The sequence below is a fragment of the Dermacentor albipictus genome, unplaced genomic scaffold (genome assembly GCF_038994185.2).
Source record: "Dermacentor albipictus isolate Rhodes 1998 colony unplaced genomic scaffold, USDA_Dalb.pri_finalv2 scaffold_27, whole genome shotgun sequence".
Classification (NCBI taxonomy): Eukaryota; Metazoa; Arthropoda; class Arachnida; order Ixodida; family Ixodidae; genus Dermacentor; species Dermacentor albipictus.
In genome coordinates, this window is record NW_027225581.1 from 635,181 (window position 1) to 648,283 (window position 13,103).

Sequence of the window (13,103 nt, forward strand, 5' to 3'; positions counted from 1 at the left end):
AAGCAAAGTCTTGCGATCTCCTCGTGTTGGAAATGCTCTTTGGAGAGTATGATTTTTGCAAAGCGATCTAGTGATCTCGCCGGTCAAACAACTTTTCGTTTCCAGTCAAACAACTGTAGTGTTGTGTTCCTGCATGCCTCTTCGTGGAACGTAAGCGGGGATGCGATCGTCGGCATTTGTGCGCTGTCCGAAGCTGTCGGCAATCTACAGAGACGGTTTAAACGCGTGAAAAGCTTCCCGGTTGATGCAGCACGTGTAGTGACCTTCATCTGTTGACTACCACGTTGACTACCACTCACATTGATTACCACTCACGTTGACTAAAACGCACGTTGACTACTACTCTACATACATGCAGACGCACCAACAAAGGAATGCAGGGTCGATCGAAGCAGATTACGATGGCACGCACGCAGAAACAAGTGCGGTCAGGCACGGTCGCGGACGCTGCGAAGGAAGGAAACACTAGAGTTGACGTCACAACACCGTGATTTCCGGTCTCCGCTCGCATCGTCAGCTTCAGCAGCAGCGCGTGGCATTCGACGGGGGGTGGAGCTACAGCGCAATTTCAGCCGACGATAACGTCGCTCCTAATTTAAAAAAAAAAACAAAATTTTACCTACATGGTTTATAAGGTTCCCGCATCCGTATATGAGCGTCTTATTGAATTCGACAGAATCTTCAGCTTCCCTTTAAACGTGAAAAATATTATGACTTTTTTAAACAAAAGAATATTGGTTGCGTAAATACATTTTTATAGTTCAAACTCACCTTTTTTCTATGTTTGAATGAGCTAACATACACGTTTTATTATATTATTATCCATGCTGATACAATCAATTCTTGTTGGATAATATTAGGCGTGATGTTCAACTTGCAGTTATGCTTGACTGCCAATATTTAAAAAAAATGTGAACTCTCACATTTGAAACTTCATTCAATAATCACAGTATAGCTGATTTGATAAATATTATTTCATCATTTATGTGCTCACGTGCTACAAGCACTAATATTGCATTAGTGCACAGAGCACAAATAATTTAGAAATTGGGAACGTATGCTAGCTCACTTCATCCATCTGTTGTGGCCAGCAGAATATAATAGTGAAGGCGGTTTGCTTTCCACATTAATACTGAACTTTTGATGTAAGCAGCGGTAAATGTGATATATTAAGGATTTCATTTTACAGTAGGAAAAGAACCCATTTTCCGTCGATAGTCCATGCAGTGCCTTTACAGTGCAAAATATAAAGAAACGGGAATTGAAATTGAACGATCTCCTACACAGCTACTTTAGCCCAAGGAATTTCCTGATCTCATAAGAAACGATTTAGGTGTAAAAAATTTATAATGGTGCTCCTGGCTCAAACTTTATGTTAAACAAGTTCATGTCTCGAAAACATCGTTTCAGTAAATCAAAAACATTGGCCAGTCATCCTATACAAAGACCTTCCAAATGACCTTTTCAGAATGCTATTACCATGACAGTGGTGTACGAAAATAAAGGGTGCGTTTCTTGCCATATGCTTGCTCAACATTTCGTGTACTTCCATAATTGACCATTTCTTCCAGACCATCAATACATATTTTTTACTTCCAATTTATTGCAGCAAATTTATTTTTTAAGTGGCACAAAACCTCAAGAAAATCTTCCGCTCTTTTAGGGTTACCATATTCTTCCTCCTTACATAAGGGCACATTTGATCAGTTCTTACATTTTAACATACTTCCTTAGGAAATGTAAATTTTCTTATCAATACAAATGTGTTTGGTGATTGCGCATGTTCACATTATTGTTATTTATGGATATATTGTGCTTTATATTCTAGCATGGCCTGAACATATTTATATTGTATTAGAAATTGCAGTCTCATAGGCCTTGCCGCTCTGTATAGCATGTTATGCGGATCTGGAAATCCTGATAGCCATTGAAGTGTATACACATGCTCAGTGGTATAAAATTTAATAAGTTGAGTTTGTGCAGTGAAGACAGGTTTGGCCGTATATAACCTGAATTACTAATAGTTATTGCGATTTACACGTATGATTTTTTTGCATGCAAACCGAAGCTTCAAGCTGGCTATCGGATGCTGTGTCCGGTAGCCGAGCTTGAACTTTTGTGCACTCACCGGAGTTACGCCTGAATCGCTCTAAATAGTCGTAATTCAAGGGGTGTACAGCTCAGCTTGCTTTCAGTGCACACTGTAGAAATAGAAGAGTGTGCACCCGTCCAACACCAATGGATATGGGTGTTAATCTGCACTATACTCGAGGACAACTTTTTACGGCTATGAAAAGAAAGCTTCGGAGGCAAAGCAGTCAGAAGTGCAAGCGCTTCTGAAAAGAGTCCCTTGTTTTCATCCACATTGGTTTAAGTCGAGGACAAGAAAACACAAACGGCCTAATAGCAACAATTAAATAGGACAAAACCGACCACTCAAATTAAAGGTTAACTCATTTTGCAGATTAGCCCTTTCGCGTCTGGCGAAATGCGAAACCGTCCGACGTGGCAGCTGTGCCGATTCAGCGTCTATTCCGAGCACCAAAAGCACTGTCGAACCCTGCTGGACTACTTGGCGTGGTAAGAAATGCGCAGCAGCAATGCGCCCGTAGCATTCCCCTCATAGCCACAGAAAGTTGTGCGCGCGTATAGCACCCTAAAAACATTAAAACAGGCGTGAGGGCGGCACGCATAGCGTGGGAAGCTAGCCGCCAGAATAGCTATCTCAAGGACTGCTGCTTACGAGGGCGAAATACCTTCGTGTAACTATAATAACCCGAATAGGACTACTTTCAAAGAAAAAAAAAGGAAAAAAAGGAAACGGCCCAGAAGGCTATGCTACGAGAGCTATGACTGATAATTTTCTCTATATATATATATGTATTCATCTCATCTATGGGATCGCATGCGCGCGCTGTTGCTTTGTCTCCGCGTGTAGTAGTTAAGAGAGCCAGTTTAAGGGCGGAGAAGAAGGAAGGAAAGGAAAGCAAAATTGCAGCGCCATGGGTTGCAGCGCTGCATGTTGTAGTTAAGAGAGCCAGTTTAAGCGCGGGGAAGAAGGAAGGACAGGAAAGCCTCTGAAGCAAACTTGCAACGCCGTGGTTTTAAAAACCATGGAAAGGAAAGTCTCTGAAGCAAACTTGCAGCGCCGTGGTTTTAAAGCGTAACCGTGGTAGAGAAATGGAAGGCGATACAAGCGTGCGTGGTCATGATACGCACACGACAAACTGGCTTAATGTATTTAGACTTGAGGGAAAGCTTCGTTAACAAACTATAACGCGACAATCAGCACTCGAATACGACGAGAGAGATTATTGAGACATGGAAAATTCCCTTGAAACAAATATGGTTTGCGAGACAAATGCTTGTAACTATTGAACCTCCTAAAAGATGAGGGGGGAAATATGCGCTCACCGAGAGGGCATCGTCCGCACGAGACCACCACCAGGCACCTTACTGAGATGTGGAGGGCTCCGCGGCCGGAACGAAGCCTCCCTTCTCCGCCGGCCAAGAGGGGAAAATGCGCTTTCCGATCGCTCAAGGTTGCGCGGACATAGTATAACTCTAGCGTCTAGGAAAAGCTTAAAAAGGTGCGAGGGCGGCACGCATGGCCTGGGAAGTTAGCCACCAGAATAGCTATCTGAAGGACTGCTGCTGACGAGGGCGAAATACCTTCGTGTAATTATAATAACCCTAATAGGACTACTTTCAAAGAAAAAAAGAAAAAAAGAAACGGCCCAGAAGACTATACTACGAGAGCTATGACTGATAATTTTCTATATATATATATATATATATATATATATATATATATATATATATATATATATATATATATATATATATATATATATATATTCATCTCATCTATGTGATCGCATGCGCGCGCTGATACTTTGTGTCTGCGTGTAGTAGTTAAGAGAGCCAGTTTAAGGGCGGAGAAGAAGGAAGGAAAAGAAAGCAAAATTGCAGCGCCGTGGTTTTAAAGCGCAACCGTGGTAGGGAAACGGAAGGCGATAAAAGCATGCGTGGCCATGATACGCACTTGACAAACTGCCTTAACATTTTTAGACTTGAGGGAAAGCTTCGTTAACAAACGGTGGCACAGCAATCCGCACTCTTATATAATTGTAACCCTAATACTAATTGTAAATATTCATGTCATCTATGGGATCTAATGCGCGCGCTGTTGCTTTGTCTCTGCGTGTAGTAGTTAAGAGAGCCAGTTTAAGGGCGGAGAAGAAGGAAGGAAAGGAAAGTCTCTGAAGCAAACTTGCAGTGCCGTGGTTTCAAAGCGCAACCGTGGTAGAGAAACGGAAGGCGATATAAGCGTGCGTGGCCATGATACGCACACGACAAACTGCCCCAAAGTATTTTTTGACTTGAGGGAAAGCTTCGTTAACAAACTATAACACGGCAATCAGCGCCCGAATACGACGAGAGAAATTATTGAGACGTGGAAAATTCCCTTGAAATAAATATGGTTTGCGAGACAAATGCTTGTAAGTATTGAACCTCTTGAAAGATGAGGGGGGGGAAATATGCGCTCACCGAGAGGGCATCGTCCGCACGAGACCACCACCAGGCACCTTACTGAGATGTGGAGGGCTCCACAGCTGGAACGAAGCCTCCCTTCTCCGCCGGCCAAGAGGGGGAAAAGGCGCTTTCCGATCGCTCAATGTTGCGTGGACATAGTATAACTCTAGCGTCTAGGAAAAGCCTAAACAGGTGCGAGGGCGGCACGCTTAGCGTGGGAAGCTAGCCGCCAGAGTAGCTATCTCAAGGACTGCTGCTGACGAAATCAGCAACTCCTAAAAACATCCAGCAAACATTGACTGATGGTTCTGAAAGTTGTGTGAATGGTTGTGGCAATAAATTAAGCAACTAAGGTAGAACTACTCAGTCTGTTAATGCTGGGGAATACCAACCTGTATCACAGGAGGCGCTTGCAGATGAAGCAGCCGGACTGGAACACTATGCAGTGTGAATATCTGTGAACAAAGTAAAGGCCTCTAAACATAGTTGTGCGGAAGCGCCCTTGCACCACATGAAAAAGAAAAAACCATGTTTGCCTCCTTCATTTTGAGGATAATTAAGGTACCGTAACCTGCATGGTGAGGGCGGTGATAAAAAAAAGCTTCAATCTTGCACATGTTCTTATACTTCCAAATTCTGATTTAAGGAAAAGAAACGACACATGGACAATACTAGTGTTTTTGTTACACTAGAGAATGTCTGATTAGTGCATATTCAGCAAATCAATTTTAAATATTTAATGGAAGGTAAAGTTACATCTTAAATGACTTTTGCTTGCCTTTTGTAGAAATGTACACTCCAGGGCCTGAAATTAAAGTAAGTTGAAGAGTGATGTGAACTATGTTAGGGCATAACAGTTTAAAACAGAAATGCTGCTCAGTCGATCCACCCTACTCACCGTCGCAACTCTGTGTGATTGCAGAAAGCGCACCTGGTGAAGCAGCCCCTAAGAGATAAAAAGACACCACATTGAACAATTTCTTCGCAAAAGTTTATGTACGCAACGAAGCAAGCAGGCTATACCAATACACTGGTCAAGCAGCTTGACTGGCGAATGCATGGATTACATTTCCTATGCACTACGTAATACTGGTCAATTTTTATCCCCTTAGCAGTAAGCAAAGCGTTCGACCTTTTCACCATTTTCGAGAGCCGTACACATGCTCACTGTTGTGTCGCAATTTTATGATTTCCCTCTTGATAATTGTCATTACCGACACCTCACCAACCATCACTGTACTCGTCGGACGACACGTACGGACACGCTCGTCGAAGCGTTATGTATGACGATACGAGACTTCATCGTTGTTGACATTATACCAACGCACTACCGACAAGTAGATGCGAAGAAAGGCTTCTCCGATAAGACTGGGGTACACTGGCGTATACGACGTGCTGACGCCATGTTCTGAACACCTCTGCACCAATTGAGCACGCTATAGACTTCGTTGACAGGTGCTGTACACGCAAAAAAGGGCACGCACCTTGCCGAGGACACTTTGCTGACCTTCTCATCGCACGTTGACGACGACGTAACCCGCGGGTCTGTTTATCGCGATTTTTAGCAAATGTGAACAATGTTGGCACGAAGTCCGGGTGCCATGGCGACATCCAAGGTGATCCTGTTAAAAGAAATTTTTCTCATACGGTGAGAGCTAAAAAGTGTTAATAACGTGTCCGTACATGTCACAGTGTTTTCCGCAGATCCTCGACACTGTCGACGGCTCCCAAGGGCAGCCGCTCGAGTCCACTCGTCTGACAGCCCTAACCCAAGCTTCGCGTCATTTGCGATCTCTCGCAGCACTCGGAAATCAGAAAAAAAACGACGCAACCACCCTTTTGAAATGTGGAGTTGCAGCCGTACGCTACGCACGTTGTCGGCATTGCGCCCACGTCGAGATTTATTCGCACGTCGGTTCGCTGCTTCGCGCGCGTGTGGCATGCGTGCGCGCTCTCTTGTGCTGCCCGGCTCCCGGCTCCCCTTCCAAAACGTTTTGCGACTGTTCCGCTAGGGTCCAGCGCATGTGCAGTGAGGCCATGAAAGAGGCGGATCGGTACATTGCAGTACGTGAGCTGTAGTTTCCATTTAAAAAGACACCCGTTCTAATACGGCCAGTGTACCACTACAAGTTTCCGGATTCCAAAGCGAAGCCCATCACAATACAATGTAGTGTCGTTTCCGTTCGTGAACGCGGGTGACGCGCAAGCCTATGGCTGCTATAGCGCACACAACGTTACCGGCCCTCGGTGAGACCAAACGTCTACACTGTCCGTATTACAGATCGCATTCAAGACGGGTCTCGCGCGGCCGTGCCAAAAGCAGCAGCTGCCGTACTAGAACGCGCATACAAAACATTTGCTTACTAAGAAAATAACTACCCTGGTGTGAGTGCGCTTCCGCATGCATGAACACTTCACATTCGATTACCGCTGACACTCGCTCTGACAACGGTGGCGCGAGAAATCTCGGCTGCAGGAGCGAGTGAAGCGACGCTTCAACGCAAACTGAAGAGTGAGAACACAGCGCACCCAAAGCTACGAGCCGTCAGCGCACCTAGACAGTGCTACCAAAGCACATAGCTTTCAAGATAGCACCAAAGGTCGATTCAAATAGGTCGCGAAGCTTCGTGCGAAAAGCGGTTCAGTACAGATTGTCACCGACATCAGCATGGGGGGTTATGGGAGCAGCGATTAAAGCGCGACTATGTTTGGAGGGAACAAACATTGGGAAAGAAAAACGCGTTTTTAAATTCAGACGAGACACAGTTAGATTCACTCAACGAAAATAAAATTCCTAGTAAATGTTATATATTCGTGATGAGTTGAGAAAATGCAAGTTTAATTTTATTATTATTAATAAATGCATTTCTTTTAAGCGCCCATCGCTACAGGGGGCCTGACGCCACTATCACTCGCAATGCAATGCACGTCTTGAAATGGGCAGAAAGGCGCACTCTTATCACCTGTTGAAATACGCCCCCCTCACAGCTTGTGCTTTCTTGCTTGTCGAAGTTTGTCTCAATTTGGTGACGCGGGTAAGCTTCATTGCTTCTTAATCTGTTCAGTCAAAAGTAGTGAGTTATGACCACCAGATAATTGTGTAGTTGTTTTCGTGCGACTGCGCTGACCGACGGGCTTAGCATCCGACAATAGGATCAGCACTCTACACCTAAAACTTTCGTTGGCCTCCAAAGAAAGTATGTTCTGTGCAGGGATGTGATTTAGACAACCTTACGGCTGACCTTTTCCTGCATCGCTGTCCACGCTGAAAGCTCGAAACGCCCACAAAGTCGAATGGCGGGGCATTTGAATATATAGCTCCAAAGGAAGAACAACAAAACAAATTTCGCGTCTCCGAAAACAAAATGACGTCACTTCTGCTTTTAACGGACATGGCGTCACATTATTTCTTCCGCCGGAAGTGTTCCCACCACATATATATGGCGCTAAGCCCCCTGGACCGCCATGTTTTGAACGTATGGGCTCCTATGGAAGCTTCGCTACCAGGTATATTTACCTTGTAGAACCCTTGCAGCTGCACGTTGCCGAAGTACAACGTCCCGTTGATTCGTGCGCGCGACGGAATACGGCGCCCTTCCTTCCCACTTCCCTTTCTTGCGGGTGAGATTTAGCCGTGATTGTCGGCTCCCCTCGCAAGTTTTCCCTCGCACTTACAGCGTCGGGCGTGCGGCAACGGTGTTATCTCCCTTGGTCTTTATATGGAACATGACGGGGATGCCAACGGCAAAAATGCGCCTAGAATGTCATGCAATTGCTATCGCATATTCGTTACATTGAACATGAGGGAGAACATTGTGCCGAGTCCCTTCACAAGGGGAATCATTGCTGCGCAAAGCATACCGTTTACAATAATGGCTGTATATATGGAGTCAGCATATATGCTGCACCTGGCAATAAGGTAAAACATGATCGTTCCAATATCACATCTGTAAAAGTTTTGTTCCTAATTAAAAAGGCCCCAACTAGGCGATATGGGAACCTGCCTGCTGCAGTGTTTTGCAAAGGCGTGAAGAAAATGTGGTATTAAAATTCATATGCCTGTAACATCCCCGTAACTCGTTGGTGTTTGCACAACGGACAAAAAATATGGTGTTAGCGAGTGACGTGATACACTGGATCGGTGTGAGAGTTGCAATATATTTACTCTTCGTTATCTCCATGCACAAAAGCAGTCACGGCCACGCAAAATTTATAGCAATGATGGCAATCCCTTCCCCTCACTTCTGTGCCACTCTTGTCCTCTACCGCCCACTGTCGGCTGGCCGTGTTGAGAACGCGTGACTCCACACGAAAAGCGCCAAAAGGGATATCACCTGCAAAGCCATCACTTCCATATTGCCGCGCTGATACTCGACTCGCCAATTCCTGTGTGTGATGAGAGTTTTTGAAAAACCACACCTTTCCACGCCCTAATGCCGCCCTAATTTTTTACACCGCCTTTACCAACAGCAAACCCACCCGGTATCAACGACAAGCATGACCTGTCGCATATATTTCCACGGCTATGTCCTTTGGTTTTGTGCATCTGTGCAACGCCGCAGCTTAAATGCGTTGTGGCTGCCCACCGTCATATATTCTCGCATCCCCGAAAATCCAAGTCACCATACCAGGCACACCATATGTGGATCCTCAATGACAACGGCTAACCGCACTGTGCTTCTGTAGAAATCAGTTGTAGGGAATGCAGCACGGGACAATAGTTCAAACCCATTCTTTTTCACCTCACCTGCGCATTCTTGCGAAAACGTAATCAACGATATTATTGTCAGCATGCTGAGATGGCAAATATTTCGGGATGTCAACAGCTACTTATGTAGAGTATCCTGTGAGCGTATTATGGACAGCCGAAAGTACTAGACGTGCCACCCAGAAGGGCGCCGTAGGAATACCAAAATTGTTCTGCTGGCTGCATACTAAATTTTATGCAGCCGATTGTCAGGCTCATTAGCCATGAGATTTACCGCAAAATACAGCTCAGTGTTCAGTGCTGACCAAAATATGCACATCTTTGTGCCTGCGGAATATGTCCGCAAGTGTGCGCGCGTCTCTAGAAAGCTGTGGCTTCCACACTGTCCTGCTTCAGGTTTCGAGATCACTTCGAAGCTTTTAATACCAAGGGGCACCTATATCGAATACAAAGTGCAGTTGCAATGAAACTTCATTTCGGCAAAGTTGGTCATAAACGACTAGCGCATGTGCTATCATAGTAATATTTGTACAGATGTGGAACTGGCTATTGTCCTTTTTTTTTTACCAGCGAGCAATAAGGTATACCCTAAGGAACCAGCGCGTTCGCAGCGTGTTCAGCGGATATGACGCCATCCCTTACCGTAATTCTCAGCAATCTTAATACGGGGAGATCTAGAGGAAAGGCGGTTTATTTGCAATACGTACAAGGCGACTAAAATGGGGCAGCAACAACAAAGATGGTGAACGACAGACTTCACTTCGTTCTCCTCTTGTCTGCTCTACACATCATCATCATCTTCTTCTGCATCAGTACTGTTGCTCATAACAGTATTCTCCGGCAGCGAAAGCACCGACTTGCTGTACGTGAAGATAGCTACAAGAAAGAATTTGCACAGAAGGTATTAGGGAGTGACCGGGGCACGATAGAGCTTGAGACGGACAACGTGGACAATATCCGTGCGGGGATGAGCAGATGATGATGAAGGTAGCCGTGCAGTGATTATATAAGTGGCATCATTCACGTGGCTTTATACGTGATATCAACCGGTGTACTGGAAAAGCAGTTTTTCGGACAGTGTGACTCGTCGTGCTAGGTCCACAGGTGGACGAGCAATACAGGGACAAAGTAGGTGGTCTTGTGGTGGCTATTGTAGTGAGACTGCTCAGAAAATTGAGCGCAAGTGACTAGACGTGCACGGCCGGCAAAGTCTCACGAGCATATTCATTGGGTGAGCACACAGAAGTAGGCACCAGGATATTCATGAAAAGTGTTGGCTTGCGACCATATAAGAAAAAAGAACAGCTAACAACCAGCTCTCTGATGCTTGGAAGCGTTGTACGCGAATGTCACAAAGGGTAATGCAGAGTAGCAATCAGAGGTCGTCAGACACATACATAGCCAACATGTTGGTAAGTGTTTGGTTCAGGCGTTCTGCCAAGCCATTCGCTTGTAAGTAGTAGGCCGTAGTCAATTTACGTTGGGTCGCGCAAGATTTGAGAACTTCATCGAGCACCTCGACAAGAACTATCTACCCCGGTCAGCTATGGCTATGTAACCATATGCTGGAGTATGACGTTAGGCAGTAAGACGACTGCGACGCCTGTTGCACTGCTAGTAGGACGTGCACGAGTAATGGCAAACCACGTCCCACAATCTGTCGAAACTGCGAGTCACTTGTTTCAAAATGCGGATCCGGGAAACGTACCAATTAATTAAATGCCGACCCGGTGAAATGGCTCATACAGAATGTCCAGAGTCTGAAGATGGCCTGCAGGTGGCAGTGTTGATCCTTTCCGGTGCTGGCGCAGGTCGCACGAGCCTAAGTAAGGGTGCACAGAGCGGGATATCACAGGCCAATCGAAACGGCGGCTTGCGCGGTCGTATGTGTGCCACACGCGCATATGGCGTGCCGTTGGTGTGTCGTGCAGCTACGCCAGGCGAGTCGAATGGAGGTGAGCCGGGATGACAAGCAACAGGTCAAGATTGTCAGGGAGCATAATACTTTCGCGAAGGTTATCCTTCCTATGCGTTCTGAAACAATGCCATTTTGATGGCCGTATATTTGACGTAGTTTCGGCCCTACAACGTAAAATTTTCTAACTTTATGACGGCAAATTTCCGTGACCACTGACAAAAGCATCTGGTGGTAACCCACAGCGTTCTTTGAAACGCCCACTGAAGCGCACTTCTCCTTTGTAGGATGTCACCTTCCTCCTCTATGAAAGCTAATAGGATTGCCTACATTGAGTAGTTTATTTTGTATAGTTAGCTGAGAAAATGCGAGGAGCGCGCTCAACTGGAGACAGTTTCGATGGGGACGAGCCAGCAAAGCGAAAGTAGGGAACCGGCAGAGCAGGGTGGTATCGGCGCCTGTGATTGCTCCACTTCTTTCTACTTAGCCCACCCTGGCTAGTCGAAAATCGTGGCCTGCGTGCAATGAAAGTTTAAAAATGCGCTTAAAAGCACCCTCGGCAAAGACGAGTAGGCAGAGTAATGTCACATACGTGTCAGAAGGTCTCAAAGACAGTATTTTGCCACGCAAAATGATTTATTATACGGATATAAATCCATGTAACGTGGTAGCTCTGAGTAGTCTGTGCCACAGGAATAAGCGGACAGCCATCTTTTACTCCTTTCGGAATGAGACAGCCTGCGGTTATTGAGAAAATATTGCAGTTTTGATCGACACATTATGCACCTTTAACGTGTATACGTCACTCTAACGCGGTAATTTTCGCAGTTTTGTGACGTTGCGTAACAGACAGGTGAAATGGGCGCAGACCATAAGTGTTGGACCGATAGCAATTGGTGAGACGACACCTTTTTGCAAATGTGGAATAATGGATTGAATCGGGAATTATTTTTCTTTCGTTTCGTCTAATCATGCATAATAACTGTTCGCACACCATATGACATGGGCGTTTTCACGACGTCGAGTGACAGATTGTTGCAGGCAGGAGGGTTGCTCAAAAGCTTTTTGAGCAGTCGCAGAGAGCTGATTACACAATGGGAATAGAAAAGTTTGGAATTGCTTATGCATAGCGCCCTTGGTTTTCAGAGTAATGGAACATACTTTAAGCAGTAAGACACAATAATATTTTTTTTCTTTCGCCTATAGTAATAGTACTAACGACAATATTTCCTTTTTTCCAACATTTGAGATGGGGGAGGCTAGGAAAAAAATCTGTACGAACAGCTTCACATGCTCCTGCCCTCCCCCCCCCCCCCCCCCTCCCCGAGCGTGAAGTACAATGTGACATATTTTCAGCAGCGTACAGTGCATGCATGGAACAGCGTAAAGAAAACAATCAGCAGTCTTTGCAATAACAGAATGCGCGCATCAGTCGCAGTTGCTCGCGTTTTTCCATGCACTCTTCGCAATAACAAAAGCGCACTACACTACCGGTACATTTTTCCATGAGATGAAAAAAATTAAATTAAGAAATAGAAAAAGAGTTACGTACAGAACAAAAAAAAATTGTGGTTATGACAGGTAGGAACAGAAAAGTAAATGAATTACAACCAGTAGCAATCACTAGTACTGGGAGGTTTGCGATAGAAGAGAAAAAAAGGGACGTAATTTCTTGTGCGTTGTTCTCCCGAGAATAATGTGGTTTGTTTGATCGAAGTTTAGCAATTCTGAAAATTCTTGTGCCAGCATTTGGGTGCGATAGTTTGTTCTGCAAATGTTATTTTCGAAACTTCGTTAGTTCGTGTGGCATATGGATCAATTTTTATAAGACAGCGACATCTGTTTATCTACACTGAGACCTCCAGTCGCACTATATATTCATTTATTCCCGTTGCTTGCATTCAGCCCATTCCCCATTTCCCGCTCAAAAAGTATGCAGAGACC